The sequence below is a fragment of the Lissotriton vulgaris genome, unplaced genomic scaffold (assembly GCF_964263255.1).
Source record: "Lissotriton vulgaris unplaced genomic scaffold, aLisVul1.2 SCAFFOLD_5094, whole genome shotgun sequence".
NCBI lineage: Eukaryota > Metazoa > Chordata > Amphibia > Caudata > Salamandridae > Lissotriton > Lissotriton vulgaris.
This window is the reverse complement of record NW_028255429.1, coordinates 25,924-46,775: the sequence shown is the minus strand read 5'-3', so window position 1 is coordinate 46,775 and position 20,852 is coordinate 25,924. Positions and strand designations below refer to the sequence as shown.

General features: G+C 44.6%; 1 long non-coding RNA gene across 1 annotated transcript in view; it reads right to left on the bottom strand.

Annotated features, from left to right (window-relative positions):
• Positions 1-9,887: 9,887 nt before the first annotated feature.
• The window catches only part of LOC147659127 (uncharacterized), a 35,199-nt gene continuing 24,234 nt past the window's right edge, over positions 9,888-20,852 (bottom strand). The window contains exon 2 of the long non-coding RNA XR_015307314.1: positions 9,888-14,290. This is a non-coding gene — a long non-coding RNA (uncharacterized LOC147659127). The remainder of the gene's footprint in view (positions 14,291-20,852) is intronic.

Genomic DNA, 20,852 nt, shown 5'->3' with positions numbered 1-20,852 from the left:
CGCTACGTTTTCATTCAGGGCCTGCTGGGCACTGAGCAGGTAGTTTTTGGTAGCGTGTATGCCCCCCCTCCCCTGCAGTGGGCCTTGTCTGAGCGACTGTTTGCGCTGTGGGACGAGATTCCGGATGTGCTGACCCTGGTGGGGGGTGATTGGAACGAGGTTATGGATGCGGACTTGGATCGCCAGAGGCGGGTGCCAGTTGCTGTGGATCCCCCCCCCTGCTGCTGCTCCCACCAGACTACGTGCAACAGTGGATAGCCTGGGCTGGGTTGATGTTTGGCGCCATTTTCATCCTGCTGTGCGTGAATTCACATATGTGTCGGCGGTGCATGGGTCCTTCTCGAGACTTGATTATTTGTTTGTACCGGGTGCCTGTCTGAGCCGAGTCAGGGATGCTGTGATACTCCCCAGAGGCCTGTCCGATCATTCCCCTGTTATGGCTACTATAGCCCTCCCCTCGAAGAGACAGCCGTTTCGATGGTGGATGTCGTCCTGGCAATTGCAGCAGCCTGAGTATGTGCATCACCTGCGTGAGGCGATTGATCATTATTGGCGAGAGAATCTGGTGGACGGTGTGGATGCAATGGTGGTGTGGGAGACGCTGAAACCTACGCTGCGGGGTATCGACATTGCTTGGTGCGTGGCTGCTCGGCGGAAGCATCGGGAGGCCATTGTGACCGCCGCCGCCCGCGTGGAGGAGTTGGAGCAGCGTGGCCGGGATGGGGGCGACGACGACACAGTAAGGCAACTCCTGCAGGCCTCGGTCCTTTACGACGAGGCAAGGCAGGCATGGCTTGCCACACGTAGCAGGGTATATCAGTGGGGTGACAAGTCCTGTACCATGCTTCACAGGTTGTGCCAAGCGACCTTCCAGCCCCTTGTGTTACCGGGTCTTACGGCGGAGGACGGCTCGGTTATGACGGACCCAGACATGCTAGCAGCTAGCTTCGCCCACTACTATGAGACGCAGTACGCCTCCTGTGACCTCCTGGAGACGGGTGAGATCTCCGCCTATCTTGACGACCTACTACCGCAGGCCGTCACCGACGAGACCAGGACCGCTCTGGACGCTCCGCTCACGGCTGAGGAACTCGGGGAGGCCCTTGGCCAATTGAATACTGGAAAGGCGCCGGGCCCGAGCGGCTACCCATGCGAATTCTATAAAAAGTTCCACCTCCAGTTGGGGCCCCACTATCGGCGGGCGCTGGAGGCGGCGCGGACCCGAGGGGAACTGCCGCCTGACTGGCGCCATGCCGAGATTGTGGTTTTCTTGAAGCCGGGCAGGGCGCCGGACAGGCACGACTCGTACCGGCCCATTTCCCTTTTGAACATCGAGGCCAAGCTTCTGGCAAAGGCCTTGGCGAACCGCTTGTTGCCCCACATTGCTGACCTGGTCCACCCCGACCAGGCCGGGTTCATGCCCCATAGGGCCACCCGACATAATATCCGACGGGCACAGACGGCGGTTGATGCCATGGGTACCCGGGGTGAGCAGGCGGCACTCTTACTGGCGGATATGGACAGAGCCTTTGACTCTGTGAGCTGGGCATACCTATTTACTTTGCTGGCCCGCCTCAACCTAGGCCCAGTGTTCTTGTCGTACATACGCCTGCTCTACACTAACGTGACGGCCTCGGTCCGAGTGGCCGGGGCTACCTCCGGGCGCTTCCGTATAGGCCGGGGTACTCGACAGGGCTGCCCCCTGTCCCCATATCTTTTTGCCCTTGCCATGGAGCCCTTGGCGTCGAGGGTGCGGGCGGATGCCCAGCTGCGCAGCTTTGTATGGAACGAGGATCTGGTGGATAGGATCGCGCTGTATGCGGATGACGTCCTCTTTTTTCTCTCCGATCTGCAACACTCGGGTCCCCGGGTTCTGGAGATCATGCGCGTGTTTGGTGAGATCTCGGGTCTCCGGCTCAGCCTTAATAAATCGACCCTGTGGGTGCTGGGCGGCGGAGTTGTCACTGACCCCTGGGCTGAGGGACTGCGGGTGGCGACGGATGGCCTGAAATATCTGGGCATTTTCTTATCGGAGTCGCGCGTGGTGGCTTGGGCTCGTGGTGTCCTGCCAGTGTGGGAACGAGTCCAGGCTGATGTCAAGGCTTGGTCCAGGATGCCGCTTACTATCTTTGGGAGATCGGCCATCTTTAAGATGGTGGAGCTCCCGCGTCTCCTCTATCAACTCCAGAATTTCCCGTACCCCGTTGGCCAGCAGTGGTTCCGTCAAGTTAATTCTGTATTGGGCCGCTTCCTATGGGACGGCGGCGCGGCCAGGGTGGTGTTGAAGACATGCTTTCTGTCTACGTACTGTGGTGGCCTGGCCACCTCGGACCTCCTCTCCTACTACCAGGCCTCCCAACTACTGGTCCTTAACGAATGGTGGTACGGCGATAGAGGGGATCCGGCGTACGCCCTGGAACGATCGCTCATGGGCGATCACACGCTTCACACCATTCTATATTCGCCTCGCCTGCGCCGTGTGCTGCCATCGGTTACCAGAATAGTCTTTGCTGTGTGGCGGCAGACCCTGCGCCGCATGGGCTGGTGGGGCAAATTGACGGCCGAGACTCCACTTTGGCATAATGGTCTGCTCCCGGAGCTGGCGGCCCTGTCCGGCTTTGAGGGCTGGGAAGCCATAGGTGTTACGCAACTGGGCCAGGTCATGTCCGGCACTACCCTCAAATCCTTTGAAGAACTCCGTGCGGAGTTCCAAATGCCTCAGTCCCAGTTCTTCCGCTACCTGCAGCTGCGACATGCCCTCACCCCGAGCATCGCCGGTCTGGATTCCCTGCCGGAGTTCAGCCCGGTGGAGGCTAAGGTGTTTATGGAGGATCTGGGGGACAGAAAGGTTTCCAGGATATATCAGACGTTGGTCATCCACTGCTCCTCTACCCTGCACTCGCTTCGGGCGGCGTGGGAGGTGGACATAGGCCCTCTCGACGAGGACGATTGGAGGGAGGCGCTGGAATCCCCACGTGGAACCGCCATTGCTGTCCGGCTCAGACTCATCCAATTTAAATACTTGCATCGCGCCTATTATACGCGTGAACGGCTGTGGAAGGCTGGGCTGATTGCATCCCCGGAATGCTTGCGTTGTGGAGCAGTGCCTGGGTCCCTGATGCACACTGTGTGGACGTGCGGCCGGCTAACTGGGTTCTGGAGGGGTGTGTGGAGCTGTCTGTCCGAGGTCCTGGGCTGGGACCTTCCCCGTACTCACCGACTAGGGTTGTTGCACATCATGGAGGGGGTGGGGGGGAAACATATATAAGCGCCACTTGTTACTCTTGGGGCTTGTCGTGGCTAAGCGGGATTTGGCCCGGGCATGGAAGGCGGTGAGGGCCCCCCCTGTCTGTATGGAAGGCTGGGCTTGATTATTTCATGGGTCTGGAGAGGCCGATCTTTGAGACGAGGGGCTGCCCGCGCAAACATTACAAGATATGGAAGCGGTGGGCCGACTACCGAGGCCTGTCTTTGGATCCCCCGGCGGAGCAAGAGGAGGACATTTGACTACAGTGACATTGTTGGCCTGAATGCAGCTAAGCTCTGGTTGCACTACACCTGCATATTTTATTCTATTGCTTTATATACACGTGTGGTAGGGGGGGCTGGGGGGGGAGTTTTGGGGTTGGGGGGGGCCGAGTTGTGGGATAGGGTGGGTACCTGGGGGGGTCTACATAATGAGCCTCTTCTTGAGTGTGTTTCATCACTTGCTGCCTCTGTGATTTGCTGTACTGATATTGTGGTGGTGATCTCCGGTCATGGGGACGCCACGTTCTCACTGCTCATTTGCTCAATAAAATTGGTTTTGAAAAAAAAAAAGTTGCCATGTAAATACATGCCAGGCTTGGAGCAAATGTCGAACCCATGGAAGTCCCCTGGATCTGGTGGTACAGTTGTGTTCCATATTGAAAGAAATTTTCCGTCAATGCCAGGGAAGCACACGCCATAATGAACGAAACAGGAGTAGGAGAGGACCACTCCTCTAGTAGCAGGGTGGTTTCCACTGCTTCCAGTGTGGCTTGCTGGGGGATGTTAGTATATAATGCCTCAACATCCATAGTGAGGAGGAGGTCGACGTCATCCCTCCCCTCAATGGATTCGATGAGGCGGAGGACATCTCTAGTGTCTTGTAAGAAAGACAGGATTTTTCTGACCACTGGTTGAAGAAAAGAGTCACAGAATTTCAACAATGGCTCAAGCAGTGAGCCAATGCCGGAGACAATCGGCCTCCCAGGGACTGGTGACACCCCTTTGTGGATTTTAGGGAGGGTGTAAAAATATGGGATAACCGGGTCTGTGGTGATTAAGAATGCAGCTTCATTTTTAGAGATCCACTCATTCGTTTCACCCTCTAAAACTAGACTCGTGATTGTAGTACTGAGTTGTTTTGTGGGGTCTGTAGTGAGCGGTCTGTAATGGGTGGTGTTAGAGAGTTGGCGTTTGCATTCGATATCATAATCAGTACTGTTTTGGATAACAGTAGCCCCACCTTTGTCTGCCTGTTTGATCACTATACTGGTGTCATTACCCAGTGCTAAGACAGCTTGTTTCTCAGCTGTGCTCAGATTTTTGTAAGAGACGGTAGTTGGTTTGTTGTCCAGACTCCTACGCACCGCCCTTTCGAAAGCTAGTATCTCAGGGGGAACCATTGAGTCAGGCGGGGTAAAGGAGGAAGGTTTACGTAGCCCCTGTCGGTTTTATCTTGATCAGGTTTATCTGCAAAGAAGGATCGGAGACGTACCTTCCTAAAAAGTTGTTTTACTTCACACATTTCAGTGAAGCTGTCCCTTCCAGCCCTTGCTCAGAGCATTGCCACTCAGGATACATCCTTGTTGGCATGATATTATTAATTTATCTCACTTGTAAAGCGCCCTGTCACCTAACAGGCATCCTAGTGCTGACATTCAGAGTGCACAATTTGTAGGTAAGCCCCTGGGAGCTGACAACAAATCTAGACTTTGGGGAACTGGCAGGTTTTTAATCTCTTCCTAAAGGGGAGAAGATCACTAACTTGTCTCAATTCTAGTGGAAGTTCATTCTATAATCTGGCAGCTGATACACCAAAGGCTCTGCTACCTGATTTTATTTTCTTGAATCTCTGTATTTTCACCTGTCTGGCTGAAGAGGATCGCAGGCTTCTCCCTGGTATGTACCATTCAAATTTTCTATGTATGGATACCGGGTCCAGTCCCATGCAGGGCCTTGAACACTAAGCAGAGAGATTTACCCTGGATTCTTTGTCTTATCAGGAGCCAATGCAGCTCTGCCAAAGCCAATGGGGAACCTCTAGGCCATCCTAAGGCTAGCTTGGCTGCTGGTGACTGAATCCTCTGAAGTCTATCTAAAAGATATTTCGGGGACTCCTAACAGCAGCGCGTTGCAGTAATCTTATCTGCTTAATATAGTACTTTGTACTACTAGCACTCGCGCGTGGGAAGGCAACAGGGGAAAAATCTTCTGCAGAGTTCTAATAATAGCAAAACAGCTTCCCACCGTTTTGATAACCTGAGCCTCCAACATTAGTTTGTTATTAAACATAAAGCCTAGGTTCCAAACCTTCTCCACCGGCCTCAATGCGGTTGGTGTATCAAAGGGTCAAAAATTTCCAGGCAGCGCAGAAGGAACCTTCCCCACTGAACAATAGAGGACCTCGGTCTTTCCAGAGTTAAATTGCATTGAGTTTTCCCTCAAAAAATGAGCCGTAGCTCGCTGGCATTTTGAAGGGAACAAGTGGTCCTTAGCATATAGGAATAAAAGTAAGCAAAGATATTATATAGACCACAATGGGCTGCTATATAGTTCGCAATCCCTTGTCCAGCCGGACAGAGAATATTTATTAATTTGATAGGTTTGTTCAGTATGGAAATAAAACATGTAACCAAAACAATAAGGGTTACAGTGAGGCACAGTCCTGTGCCGTACGTGAGAAGAAAGTGAAGAGGACAGTAAGTGAAAGAAATATCAGGCAAACAGAGTGAGCTTTCAGGTCACTGACGTGAATTCAAATTAACAGTGTATCCTGGAGTGAATCAACCATACAATAATACATTGAGTTCACATGTATGGATCACTCTTAGAGGAGTCGACGTTTCGATCCCAAGCTCGGTTATTAGGGGATCATCTTCAGGACTTAAAAAATATAACTTTGCCTCAATAAAACCTTTTAACATACAAACGCCAAGACTTTGTCTGTAATTGAGGTTTTGTCAAAGTGGATGTCCTCAATATATAGACTGCCGCCCGTCGCCCTGTTGAGAATGAGGGATCTGTTTGTTATCATGGTATTAAGGTATTAACCGCTTGATAAGGGATGGAATATACTATCCCATTTACCATGTTTGGGTTATCTCAAATATGAAGGCTTTTTACTTGCGCATCAGGGATGAGGCTTGCGTTTGATATACCACAGTGCTGTGTGCAGTCGTGGCTTTACATTAGGTCTACAAGTGGAGTTAGGATTACTGTCCTGTACAGGCACGCTTTCATAAGAATTTGCGCTGGGGATCTTCAATTGATATTGCTGAATTATGTTTGGGCGAGTTGTCTGCTGGTAGTTTAGAACGGGGGCTGTAGTACCGTTAGGTCTCGGAAATCGAGTCTGTGTTTACAGAGTTAGGCGTCTCGGTCGCTGTCAATTCAAGGAGATGAACGCGTGATGATTTCTTCTGATTGAGGAAATTCAGGTGCGGCGTTAAGACCAGAGGATGACTGGTCCGCTAGGGGTTGGCGAGGCTGTCGATGAGCCGATGTCGCGTTACAGTATAATTCTGCATACTGTAACGCGACTAAAATAAGTTTACAAGTGATCATATTATTTCTCTACACACGTGGTAAGAATAGATAGAACCCTTTAAATTTCAAACACTCAGAAACTTCTAAAAGCAGCAAAAGTAACATAATCTCCTTGTTGTTGTTTTTTCTCTTATAACAGACCCCCGACGAAGGGGCCTCAGCCCCGAAATGCATTGGGTTTTTATTTTATATTATGTTACGGGAAATGTAATATTTGTTTGAATTCACAATGTTATAATGATGAAATAATTGCTAATGACGTAAGCAATCATGTACAAAAATTATATGTGATGTTCTTTATCATCATTTTTGAAACACTGATAAAAATAAATTGAATGTACTAAAGGAGAATTTGCATTTAAGTAGTGCGTACTAAAGTCCTGGTGACTTGTTGCACCAGGCCACATATATTCTTCAAGCTAGTGAGCAGGCACTAATCTAGTACAGCACACATACCGAACTAACATTTCAAAATAGATTAAATTGAGTGCAGTACCCTTCTTCATACATTATCTGAGTGACAGCCTACAGCGGTATTAGAGGATCCTGGGATTCAAGGACGTACTGCAGAATTCAAGGAACCTGCAGTATATAAAATCCACAGTCAGGACGAGTCCAAAATTAGGCTTTCCTCTTTGTTTTTTTTTAAAGCATATTTGTATTAGCATTTCTCTCAAGTACACATTTGCAGATCAGACATTATCATTACATAAGTTGTGTTTCATATAGTGCTGCCTTGAATTAGATGTGTCATTCAGTATCAGTGTGTCATCGCTCCTCCTTTTTGTATAATCGTTTGCTACTTATTATAAACTGTAACTAGGGAACAGTATTATCTCTGCAGGAAGACTGGGTACATTACATTTCTGTAGGGAAATTAAAGGGATGTTCGATACTCTAACGTGGTGTTGGATTGGGTGGGCTCAGTTGGTGGTGTTATCTGTAAAGAATCTAGAATACTCCTGATTGTATTCTTTGCGGTTTTGTCTTCAGGGGCATGGCTCTTTATGGCCTCAGTCTTGTTAGGTTTATTTACTCTGGCATTTTCACTTCCCTGCTCCCTTCTTCCTCGCTCTGTGGCTGCGATGGCATTGTTCGGCAATGGGGTGGCGTCTCAGTCCCTTAGCCTCTTCCCTTATTAAAGCTCTACCCTCAGCTCTTGCCCAATTAATTACGTCCCGCTTCCAGGTGTCTATTCTTGGTCCTGTGCTAGACTTCCATGACATTCCTATCCACCTTTTTGCTAGGGCCATAGCAAGGTCTATAAATGTATTTGCGTACCTCTTTGTTGAGGAGAAGTGCTCTTCGTCTGTATCACTTAACTTGAGTTCTGCTCTTCACCTGTCTTGCTAGCTCCCCTGCTAAGATAATATTCAAGCCAGATACAGAGTTCATCTTCTCACAAGTTTGAGGTACACCTTGGAACTTGTGCAGCATTTCTTCAAACCTTTCATCCTTGGAACTCTCCTGCTTCTCCTAGCACTGTCCTCAGAGAGATGTCAGGTTAGTGATTCGTTAGGGAAAGTTACATTTATTTCTTTGGATTGCGAAACTATTGTTGGATTCTTGAACTGCCCCTTGCACCTTCGTACTGGAACTCTACCGCCTTCTAAGTTACACCGTAACAACTATCTCTTGCACCTTCACAGAGTTATTTACAAATCCTGCGTGAACCTTTTTTTCTGTTTGGTGCTTCAAGGTGTGGAGCTTTAACAACTGTGTGTAGGACTTTGGAAAAGGACTAGTCTCATGATGATTCCCTTGAATCGAACAAGATAAGGGTACTGTGACATTGCAACGTTGAGTGTTCACTATAGTGCTTCTGTCGATAAAGTGATTCTTGGGTCTTGGGCTATAGTGAATCTTGGGACTTTCAGAATCAATTCAGTTTCTATGGAATGGTACCATTCATGTGATATCCATGTAAAAGAAAGAAATGCAATCAAATTAAATTGCTGTAAGAGCAAAGACTGAAAGTAACATTGTTTTCGGTTTTGAGTAAAAGAGCTGTCCCTCGTTAGACTGCAGAACACCTGAGAGAACCTCCATTTGACAAGAGCACCTGTGTGAACATCAGACAATGATGTCTCTTGTGTGCCTTCTCTCATTTCTATATTCACCTTCATCACTCTAGGCAGGAGAGGGAGGGGTGAAAGGGGTACAGGATTCCTGATCCCTACGGCTGGAAGAAAGCTTCTCCGCAGGATGACTGCCTTGAGAACATAAAGGTGAAAATGTTTGGATACTGTGTGTGGTCTACTTGCGACTAGCTCATGCCACGGTTCTCCCCACTGCAAGAAGATGCCCTGTGCCATCTTTCAGTGTATCTACCACTTGTGATCCAGTAGGCACTATTGGTCTGCCCGGCGATTGAAGATCCCTCCAGTTGCTGAGCTTTCAAGCGCAGGACCCATGACCCCACACCACCCTGTTTGTTGCAATACATCATGGCAGTTGTGTTGTCTCTAAAAACGAGTACCCTATCTCCCTTGATGGATAGAATTCAAGCTTTCAGTACCAAACTAAACACTCAAATATATGTAGACGCGAACTTCACTGATCTCCACCTGTCCCAGATGATCATATCAACCCAGCAAGGATGCATCGATCACGACTGTTAGCTGTGAGTGGGGGTTTGGGAAGGGGTCTATTGCTGACCCTATCTTGGTCATGCAGCAACCGTTGATGATCTTTTCCGGTTTGATTTGAAACCTCGATGGGGTCCAACAGGTTGCTTTGGTGCTGAGCCCACATATTCCAGATTCCACTGCAGGACCTGCATGTACGTCTTGGTGTGCTCCACAAACAGGCCAGGAGAGTGCCTAGAGGTGCATTGCGCGAGTGTTGGGAATAACTTCAGGAGGAATATAATGCTTCAATTTTTTTGTGACTTGTTATGAATGAATCAATTTTGTGGTTGGGTACTTGATGATGACCACCAACCATCACCATCTTAAACTGACTTTAGCATGTTATATTATTGTAGCCCGATATATATATATATATATATATATATATATATTCAAAACCCACTTCCTTCGTTAGAAGTTAAATCCTCGCACTTGTAACAATAAATGGCGTTACAATCCAAATACGCTTCTCACTCCAGTTTTATTTGCAAAAAACACCAGCACCCCTACGCGTTTCGAGGCAGCATGCCTCTTGCTGACGGAGAAAACGAACAACACGCCATTAGCGGCCATACAATTATGTATGCATTTCAAATTACATAATTTCCTTTAGATCTACCGCTAGGCATTCTGGTCATGGTAGTGTAAAACACGAATTTTTATAAAAATTATTGAGCATTTCTTTTCAGTTAATCCTAACCAAATCAACATATGGTACAAGTTGCATTTCCTTATTATCATTGTGAAATTCATCACATTTGTTTATTCTGTTTCAGAATATATGAAATATATACTAATCTCTGATTATAGATTGAATTTAAAGAGATATATAAAAATCAATATTTTAAAATGTGATGAATTTCACGATGATAATAATGAAATGCCCCTTGTACCATATGTTGATTTGGTTAGGATTAACTGAAAAGAAATGCTCAATATTTTTTATAAAAAAATAACTCTGAGTCACCCTTGCTGTTCACTTTGTTCTGTCTCACAGTTTCTAGTGCCACTTCCTAGAACAGTCAGTTCGGTTCCCAGAGCTTTTACAGGAGTAGCAGCTAAACTCTGGAATGGGCAGCCTCTTTATCTTCGAGCTGAAACTGATTTATGGTGGTTTAGGAAATTATTAAATTTCATCTATTCAACATCTAGACATTGCCTAGCTTTGTGCATGTCCAACTTGTCAGCTGCAAGAAGCTTTGGCAATTGATAGGCTCTACAAAGTCCATACTCCATTTTACGAGAGCCTGCCTCTCAATTTTACCCCCCTGGTCAGAAAGGATAGCCACATTCAGTTCCATGAGTAGACCCTTGCTCTCATTCCATGGTTGAATAAGAAGAGGTCAACAAGAGAAATGTGGTTTTCCTGAAAGCAAGTCAAAAGAGCTCCATTGATTGACATTGGCAAGGTAGCAATGTGGGCAGTGTCCTACATGTTTGTGCAGCAATATCACCTTCCTCAGGAGTCTCCGGGTTTGTGGGTTATGTACTTCACCATTTCGAAAAGTAAATTCAATATTTTTCTTTAATAAATTCATAGAGTGGTTTGTAGGATTTCTTAATCTTGGTAAATTTTTTATTATTTGACTTGCGAGCTACGGTATCTCTCATTTGTAATGGCTGAGAAGTGATGTATACACGATATAACGGTAACGTTCATTACTATTACATTTTTGTTTTCTCAGTCCTTGCACCCATTCCAGACATGGAAATATTGTGCTGTCTCCAGTTTGGGCATATACCAGTGAAATGTTTGAGAGCTGAGACTCCTGTGGATGCTCCTAAAAGCTGGTGCAAATGTAGCCAATGGAAAAAAACGAAAGAAATGCTTGAGCAGGTGGTTTACTGTCACAGAGGTAACCTCCACCTCAATCGTAGGGACTAAATGAGAAGGGCCATAATGTAATCTACAGGCCGCTACAAGTTAATACATAGTTTATCAATTCTGACATACAAATAAAACAAAAAGAACCACCTTTAGATTCTCTAAAGTATGAACATGAATCGGGGATATAAAACTAACTGAACTTGTTATTCAAGATGTCATTAAATTGAAGCTTTAACAGAAAATAGGCTTTGGCTAAAAGAGGCATGGGTGCACCAAAAACGATATGAACTGATAGGTTTAGATATCAGGCTTACAAGATGAACATGAAACCAACAGTTAAAGGTTTCTACGTTTGTATTCTGTAATGCTATACAATTTACAATCAAAACATTTGTCTCATTGCACTCAAGGAAAATAATGTTAAGAAGTTACAGTAAAGTAGTGGGTCCTAGGCCCACATGCAAACAAATTAATGGCACGGATGGTAAAAACAAAGGGAAATTTAATTAGATAACTAAACAATATTCCTGTGCATAATAATGTAAGCATCCTTATCCTTAGGATACAAAATAAAGAAGGGCTCTCCATTTATAAATAAAATCTCTATACCATATTGAGCTGAAACTGCCTTAAATGTGAGGGTATATTTAAAAAAAAAAAAAAAACTATATCCCAACGTTATTGCTGAAGACTCAAATTCAAGGAAGTTCCTCGTCCTTTCAAACTTCCGGAATTGACTTGGTAAGTTATAATGAGTTGCGTCTGTATCTAGATGAAAGATAAAAGTACCAAGTACAAAGAACATCTAATTTCAGATAAGGTCATTGCGCGATATACAGTTGAACAAGAGGATAATTATAAAAAAATAAATTAGTTATTAAATTAACATCTTTACTAAAATGCAGAGGCCCAAATACATCAGTAATTGTCACAGTAGTGAAACACAAAAATACCCACAGCATAATATCAGAAACACAGACATGCTTTTACATTTTACTTTTCGGTATTTCACCCTAGCACAGCTACTGTTTCAACAGTGCTGTTACTGGTGAGATTTGAAGGTTGAGCATAGCTCCAAAAATCATTTAAATCAAAAAATAGACCAAACCAATGATCAGTCAATGAAACATAATAGCAAAAGACAGACGTTTACCTTCCTATAATAATTGGGCTCTCTAAAATAAGCCATTCTAATAAACTCGATCCTCATGATTTTAAAATCAAGTTTGCTGCTTAAAATAATAACGTGATTTCCGCCTTTTAAAAATGTGCATAAGGTATACTGTCAAAAAAGGGAAAATTATGACATGTAAATCATATAAGCATAACAAACATCACAACAATTCATATTTATGGAGCCAGAGGAACATATTGGACCCATGAATAAATGCTAAATAATGAAAAGGTTGTCCTCACTCTTCATAGCTACTGCATGTGATATCAATTTTTCTACAACATGAACCCGCAAAATACGATTGCATCGGAAATATTTAACCTAAATAAGACCAACTCTCACATAAGATACCAGAACAAAATTCAAATAGTAAAAGCCTGGCCTGTGTAGTAGCTGCATATGCGGAATTCACAGCAGTAAATGTATTACAATTTACGTTGACCTCGAAAATTGTCCCAAAGACTGACAGTGAATGTCTGAGAATACGAACTTCGGATCTAATAAAGATCAAAACAAGAGCCCTTGGATTCCCAAGTGTTAGGAACTTGTCAAGTCTAGGTTCTCAAACAAGCTCTTGTATTGGACACTATACAACCGTCTCACTTTAGTTAAAAACGGAAAATGCTGAAATCTGATTGACAAGCATTTTGAGCGGTACCCATTCTCAACGGAATGTAACAATGATTCTGGAACCAGAGCTGGAGCTTGAGAATTCCCCGAAGGCTGCCTGCGTTAATACACATCCACTTCAGTCGAAAGCAAGCTAACGGACTGCTCACATTCTCTAACACATTTCCTCTGTGTTTTCAATCCCTTTAAAGCCTTGAGTCCATTGCCCAATCAACCAACCACTTACATGAATCTAGGAACAAGGAAACCAAGCTAACATTAACTCCTGCAGGCAATAAATATACTCCAATCATAATTATGTTTGACAGAACAAATCAAACCTGTATGATTTATCTCTATAAATTCAAAGGTCTTTAACTTAAACATTTTCATTCATTTTCAAATATTTACTTCTGCGATGAAGCAAAAAGCAGCGAAATCGAAATCGGACTTTAATCTGGAATGAATGCCAATGGCTTAATTGCATCCCTATCTAAATTAAATAGATTAATTCAAATACCTGTCTGAAACGTGCTTCAAATCCAAGATTGATATATCCGTGACAGGTTCTGCCTTCATCGCAGACACCAGGCACACTGGAGCAGGATCAATATCATCTCAATCCCAACAAACCTACTTTTCCTACAGACAGAATCATGCATCTAAGTGTAATGGTACCAGTGTCTCTTCACAAGGGCAGCAGAAGTGTGCCTCACCTAAATAAATTAAATTATGTTTTTTGTGAGCGGGCTCAAAGAACTTAAAAACATATTTGAAAAGAAAAACCATCACTAATGGCGGCCATGTTGGTAGCTGAACAGTATTTCATGTGATTTTCCAAAGAAATGCAAATATTTTTACAGACTACTTATAGCTGGAATCCCCTGGTAATAGAGCAATTGAACCAATAAATGCAATTGATCTCTGCTATGCAAGTATTTTCCCTTACATGATCCGATAATGCAGCAGTGCCTGCTGTAACAGAATATTCCTATTAACTTGATATTTGATGTCCAGTCGAACATCCTTCTGAATGGATTCCTTCCTGAAGCAAATTTTCGTTTAGTATCCCTTCAACTGTCAATCCATGGAGTACATGATCGGTTTAGGTATTAGAAACTAAAGTCTGTCATCCACACCACTTCTCCTGGCCCCATTTTACAAACACCGTTGGATACTGTCTGGGGTTAATATGGAATCCCGGTGCTCTTCATATTGCCGGATCATGTTCTGGAGGTCATCATCAGCATTAATCACCTGTCGAAAGAAGAGATTAAATATTGGAACAACAAGTTAACCAATGCTGGAAGCAAAATCACCAAACATAATTGAGTGTTTCATCAGTGGAAATGTTGGCATGAAGTCAGCAAAAGGTGAATACATTTTAACTGACCTTTGCTGCCTCTTTTTTTAAAAATATTTATTTGTTATTTCGAATTTACATGAATTCATCGACAAAACAAGGCAAATGTATAAGATACAAAACATGACAAAATGTAAAAATTAAGACAAAAGTTTTAAAAAACAATGCAGAATCATAGGCAAAACAGGCAACAAGTGTTTCACTGTGATTCTAGCGTATTTCTGCCAAAAGCGTAATATGCCAAAAGTTATCATATAGAATGCACTAACCAATGCAAACTATGGGAAAAGATATACCTTGATTAAAAGGCCGGAAGATAATAGACTACCTAGCTAAAACTAAAGGCGATATAGTCCTCCTACAGAAAACCAAACTATCCATGAAAGATACCAAACTAGTCAGAGGCAATTGGATTGCACAGAGGGCTTGCTCACCAGCAGACAAAAAGAAGTGAGGGGTCTTGACCTTAATAGCCAAAAGATCAAACATAACAATACTCACATTCCCACGACAATGAGGGCAGACTTCTAGTAACACATCTGAGGAGGGGGGAGGAGCGGATTCAAGTAGCGAACATATATGGCCCCAATGCAGACGACCCATCCTTCTGGGCGGAGGTGTCACGCACGCTAGACAGTTTCCCCCAAAACAAACTCATGGTTGTGGCGGGGTATTTTAACATCCCACTGGATCACATAATGGACGGACAATCCTCCTGTCTATACCACCCCACTAACTCGCACGCTACACTCCAAAACATCAGCACGAAGTTCAATCTTAAAGACGCATGATGTCTACAGCACCCGGATACTAGGGACTACACATTCTATTCTAACCCACACAATTCCTACACCAGGATAGACTACATACTTATCTTGGGAACACAAACACATCTAATCAAACACTCCGAAATAGCGCCAAGGTTAGTATCAGACCACTCCTGTATCAGTCTAAAACTAAGCGGGTGCCATAACGAAGCCGTTCCCCAGAGGTTGCAATTTAACAGCAAAGTTTTATCAGATCCGGAGAACAAACAAAGATTGAGTAGGCCATAACTGACTACCTAAGCCATAACGATTCCTGGGTGACTAGCGTCAACACACTTTGGGATGCACTAAAAGCAACTGTCAGAGGCACAATAATTGGAATTAAGTAAAAAATAAACAAGAATACACACCTGAGATTAAATCAACTCGAGCAGGAGATCATGCGCTTAGAAATAGCCCATGCAAACGCTATACAAGACAGCAAGCTCCTAGCAAGATTAACACAAAACAAATATGAATATAACAAAATTCTGAGCGAGAGAGCAGGGTTGTGGTTTAACAAGTGCAAAGCCCTTAATCTATGCAAAGCTAACAAAGCAGGGAAACTTAAACGCAACCAGTTTGCGGTTTCATCTATCACAGACTCAAACAACAAAACCCTCACCAGACACAAAGACATCCTCAAGACATTCCAAGAGTTCTATTCAGAGCTCTACAAAAACGACCAGAACCTCAACCAAGTGGACTGTACAAAATACCTTGACAGAAAATGGGCTTCCGAAGCTAAGCACCAAAGTCACTATCAGGTTAGGTCAGGAAATTAGCTCCACTCAAATTGAAATCGCAGTCAAATCACAGAAAAAAAATAAAGCCCCGGGGCCACACGGGTATACAGCCGATTGACGTTCATAAACCAGCTCAAACCAACTATGAAAAAGGTCTATAACCAGGCTGCAGCTAAGGGGGAAGTTCCTCAATCCATGTCAGAAGCTAATATAATAGTCATCCCAAAGGAGGGTAAGGACTAACAATCACCAAAAAAATACAGACCTCATCAATGTGGACTGTAAAATCTATACCAAGATCTTGGCAGTTAGACAAAATATGGTTCTCCCAAAAATAATAAGTAACTCCCAGGTCGGATTCCTGCACAACCGATTGTCTCACGACAACACCCGACTTCTCTGCCACATATTGGAACAAGTGTCCACTAAAACAGAACTGGCAGTAGCTATAGCATTAGATGCCGAGAAGGCCATTGATAAAGTCTCCTGGGCCTTCCTAGAGCGCTGCACGCAATCTTTCAACTTGGGTGAGGGCTTCATACGAATGACTATGGCCCTATATCATGCTCCTTCAGCCCGTATCATAGTTAATGGCACACTCTCTGACCCCTTTACACTGCAACAAAGAACCAGACAGGGATGCCCACTGTCGCCGGCACTATACTTACTGGCCCTTGAACCCCTCATCCAGGACATAAAGCTAAACACTAGCATAAAAGGGGTCGATAACAATGGCATCGAAATAAAATTAGCAGCCGAAGTCCTTAATCGGAGCACTGATGACCACGATAGCAGAATACTCCAGGCTATCAGGGTATAAGCTAAACAAGGACAAATCTGAATGTAAACCACTAAACATTCACTGCACGAAAGACATTCTAGGGAACTCGGGTTGGCCTGGCAGACGGGGCATATTAAATACCTAGGCATATATTTTGATAGCGACCTAATAGACACACTACACTACAATGAGAAGATACTACTAGAAAAAATGAAGAAACTTCTGGACTCTTGGTCCCCAAAATTCATAACATGGTGGGGAAGAATCAAAACCATCAAAATGATGATCACCCCAATGATTAACTATTTGGTTAGTATGCTCCCACTCATACTCACAGAGGATTTCCACTGAAAAGTCGATATCATGTTCACTAAATTCCTCTGGCGCGGAAAGAAGGCAAGGATAAGCATTAGGAAACTAAGATTGGATAAAACTCGAAGACGGGTAAACCTAGCAGACTTTAGGTTGTTCAAATTAGCCTTTCTAGCAATACAGGGCTCATTCTGGGTTTCCCCGCCGGCCGACTACATACCAGTGTGGCTTCAGGTAGAGAAGGCCATCTTGAACAATCGGAGCCCACTGGCCCTACTAACAGCAAATAGATATCCCCTCTCATCCAAACCTATCTTTAAAAACACAAAAATCGCACTTCTAAAAGTAGACAAGAAGATGGAGGTTAGTATCAAAGGGTCTAAGATGTAATCACTTTCGGCTAATAGCAAGGTCAAGTACAAGGGGAAAAGCCTTACCTTCAATACCTGGATAGAGAAAGGTATTTACTATCCGTACCAACTAGAGAATGGGGAGTACCCCCATTACATTTTCAGACCTCAAATCAAGACATCACTTAAACGACATTAAACTTTATAAGTTTCTGAAAATAAGATTGGCCTTATCAAAAACTAAACTATTTACCCCCCAACCCTCAATCTTCCGATATGTGTCAAACATTAACAAACTAGTACACCAAGTCTTGTAGCTCTACAAACTCCTGAGCCCGAAACCCCCAAACTTAATGAAAAGACAGTCGCCTACTGGGATGAACAATCTGAAACTCCGCTCAATAAACAGGAATGGGCAAGACTATGGTCCTCTGCCTCGCGTAATAATATTACCCCAGTACTAGCACAAACTCAATTTTGCTGCTTCACAAGGCATTTTGGACCCCAGCGCGACTATACTCATTAGGCCTCAGGGAGGACGCATTCTGCCGGAACTGTAACAAGGGGAAGGGGGACCTAGCACACCTTATTTTCCAATGCCCAACACTTAAGGTATTCTGGGGGAAAATCTTTGGTTTCATAAACGATATGTTTGGGTGCACACTAGCAATGGCATTTTCCACCCTCACCTCGGCATTTAAGCGCACGAAATTGAGAACTGAACAAGACAAGGACCTACTCGACCTTTCCCTGACAAAAGCTGTAACAAGCATTCGCAATGCAATAGGTCTCGCAATAATTAAGTTTGAGCTATTGGCATTGCTAAATATTGCAACACCAATTGCAACAAAAGTCTATAAATTGCCTGTGCCTGGTGAAAGTGTACACTGACGGTCGGTGGTGTGTATGCCTGGTGAAAGCCTGCACCGACGGCTGGGGATGTGTGTGCCTGTTGAAATGTTGCACTGACGGCTGATGGTGTGTGTGCATGGTGGCAAAGCGGGCACTGACGGCTGGTGATGTGTGTGTCTGGAAGCGTGCACTGAAGACTGGTGGTGTGTGTGCCTGGTGGAAAAGCGTGCACTGACATCTGTTGGTGGGCGGATATGTAGACACAAACAATGGCCAACTGAGTCTCGAGGTAGGCGCATTTTAGGAAGAAAACCCAGGTACTTTTGAAAATTGTGATTTGATTGTGCAATTGTTAGTCATTGAGTATAAGAATCAAAATATTGTTTAAATATACCACATGTTTAATACATGGTTGTGGTTTTATGGAAAGTAGCACCTACTGATTGATTTAGTTCGAATTTTTTCAAACACATGTGTTTATTGTTTTTAAGATGTTGAAACTCTACAGTACCATAAAACATCATCGCCAAGTAAGGCAGTGAGGTCGAAGTGTTTGCTCGCCCATCCTCGCCACCTGTAGATCTCCTTCTCTGCGCCACTGCAGCGGTTCGATCTATGTGTCTGGTTGGGAGTTGTATACCTAGCGCTATGCATTTCTTTACAGGCACTATAAATGTTTCCATCAAGCATGTTCTAAATGTTTCCATCAAGCATGTTCCCGGTTTATCATGTAGATGTATAAACAGTCTATGCTGCACAGAACTTTGATACATGTACAAGAAAAGCTAGCATGATTTGCAGAAACTAAATATCTATGTTGCCTATCTCTACACATTGCATTTCTACCAAACACACTCACCTCTTGCACCCACACATGCACACACTCGCACACACAGCTACTCATGCATGGACAGCAGTCAATACAACGCATTTGTTTTCACAAATGCAACATTCCAGCTGTGCTTTAAGCACAACTCCTCAGTCTGTCTCGAGCTGATCACCTTCCCACCTATCCCTAGCTACAGGCACGCACACTCATCCCTTCACTGGTGGGATTTCCTGTGTGACGCGATAACTGGTTGGGCCTGGCCAGCGTACGCCTAAAGTGTGGTCGAATGGGCAGAGCCCCCCGGCAAACCTGATGTAATTCAAAAGAGCTGTGGCTGAACAATTTGTCTGCGCCTCAGAAGTCGGCGCTCTATGCCTTTGTGTGGTAGTGGCGTACATACTCGTTCAGTGGCAATCTAGTCGACGGGTGCAGCACCTGCCGTGCGATGCAACACATACCTAACCCGAGGCGAGCCCGCTGCTCCAAAGTAGCAGTACTCGCTGGGGTGGGGTTGGAGGTGGTCAGAGGTATTGGGCGTTGGAGGCGGGCATTTAGAAGTGCCGGTACTCACTATTTAGTTAATGTAATTACGCTGAAAGCTGGCAGCTGTAAACAAGTGGGAGAGGTGGGGAATACATGCGCCAGGCTGTTTAATTGTAGCATTTGTGCATTTAACTGTGCCTCTGTAATCTGTATCAATAATGAACATCAGACTGCCAATAAAATCCGCTCAATTGGAGGGGCGCTTAGGCAGCCTTCGGCATCATTGCAAAGTCTGAGAAAAGCCCTTCAGTAGGCAAGGCAGAACTGGGTCGTGTAGGGCACTTGACAAACCTGCCAGCTGCTCTCTGAACAAGCTACGTTGGGTTAAGTCAAAATCTCTGTTATGGACATGATTTGATCATTCAAGAAAAAACACAAAGTCACCCGAAAATACTCAAAATCGTGTGTTTATAATTGTTTATTGCAGGGTATTTTGCTGCTCTGTCATGGCTTGCATTTGATCAATTGCTTGTCCACAATGGAAACACACACATTGCTCCTATCAAAGGGCTCTGAGAGAAGGAAAGAATGCAGTTGTTAAGTTAACAGTGCTGCTGGAATTCACTGTACAAACAGATGTGTAAATGAGATCAGGCATGAACTCAGCAATATCAAAGTAGTCTATTTTACGTTTGATCATGGCCTAGAACTTAGTTGTGCTCTCATAGCGTCTGTTATTTTGAAAGTATAACAACTTCACAGCTTGCGCTTACAGCTATTGCTCGAAAGGGAGGCCTGCAACAGACAAGGAAAAGCATTCTGAAAGAAAGGCTTTTGTCCAACTTGAAACTAGGATTATTGAATCTCTTACAAGAGGCTAACGACTTGTGGAATCTGCTGACTATTTAGAGACGTGCGCAAAAAAAACACGTGAGTTTGACACACGTGGTGTGCAAGCGCGTCACCGCAAGTGCTATCTTGCCGGCGATCAGCTTGCTATAACGCGCATGCGCGCTCTTGTGCGCTTTCTAGCAAGCTGATTGCCGGCAAAGTAACATTTCTCAGAGCTACTAAATGTCTCGGCCGAGACCAGTGCATGCGCTGGATCAGGCCGATACCTAAAAATGGTCCTAACCAACTGGAAAGACACAAGCAAGACCAGCTACAAAGGCTGGATCAACTGGGTCATGCATCTCAGAGAAGCGGACAATATTGCCATACAGTACTCACCCTGGAAATCGTCCTCCAGAGGGATGTGGGAAGCTCTGGGCACTTACCTAGACTCTTATGAACCCCC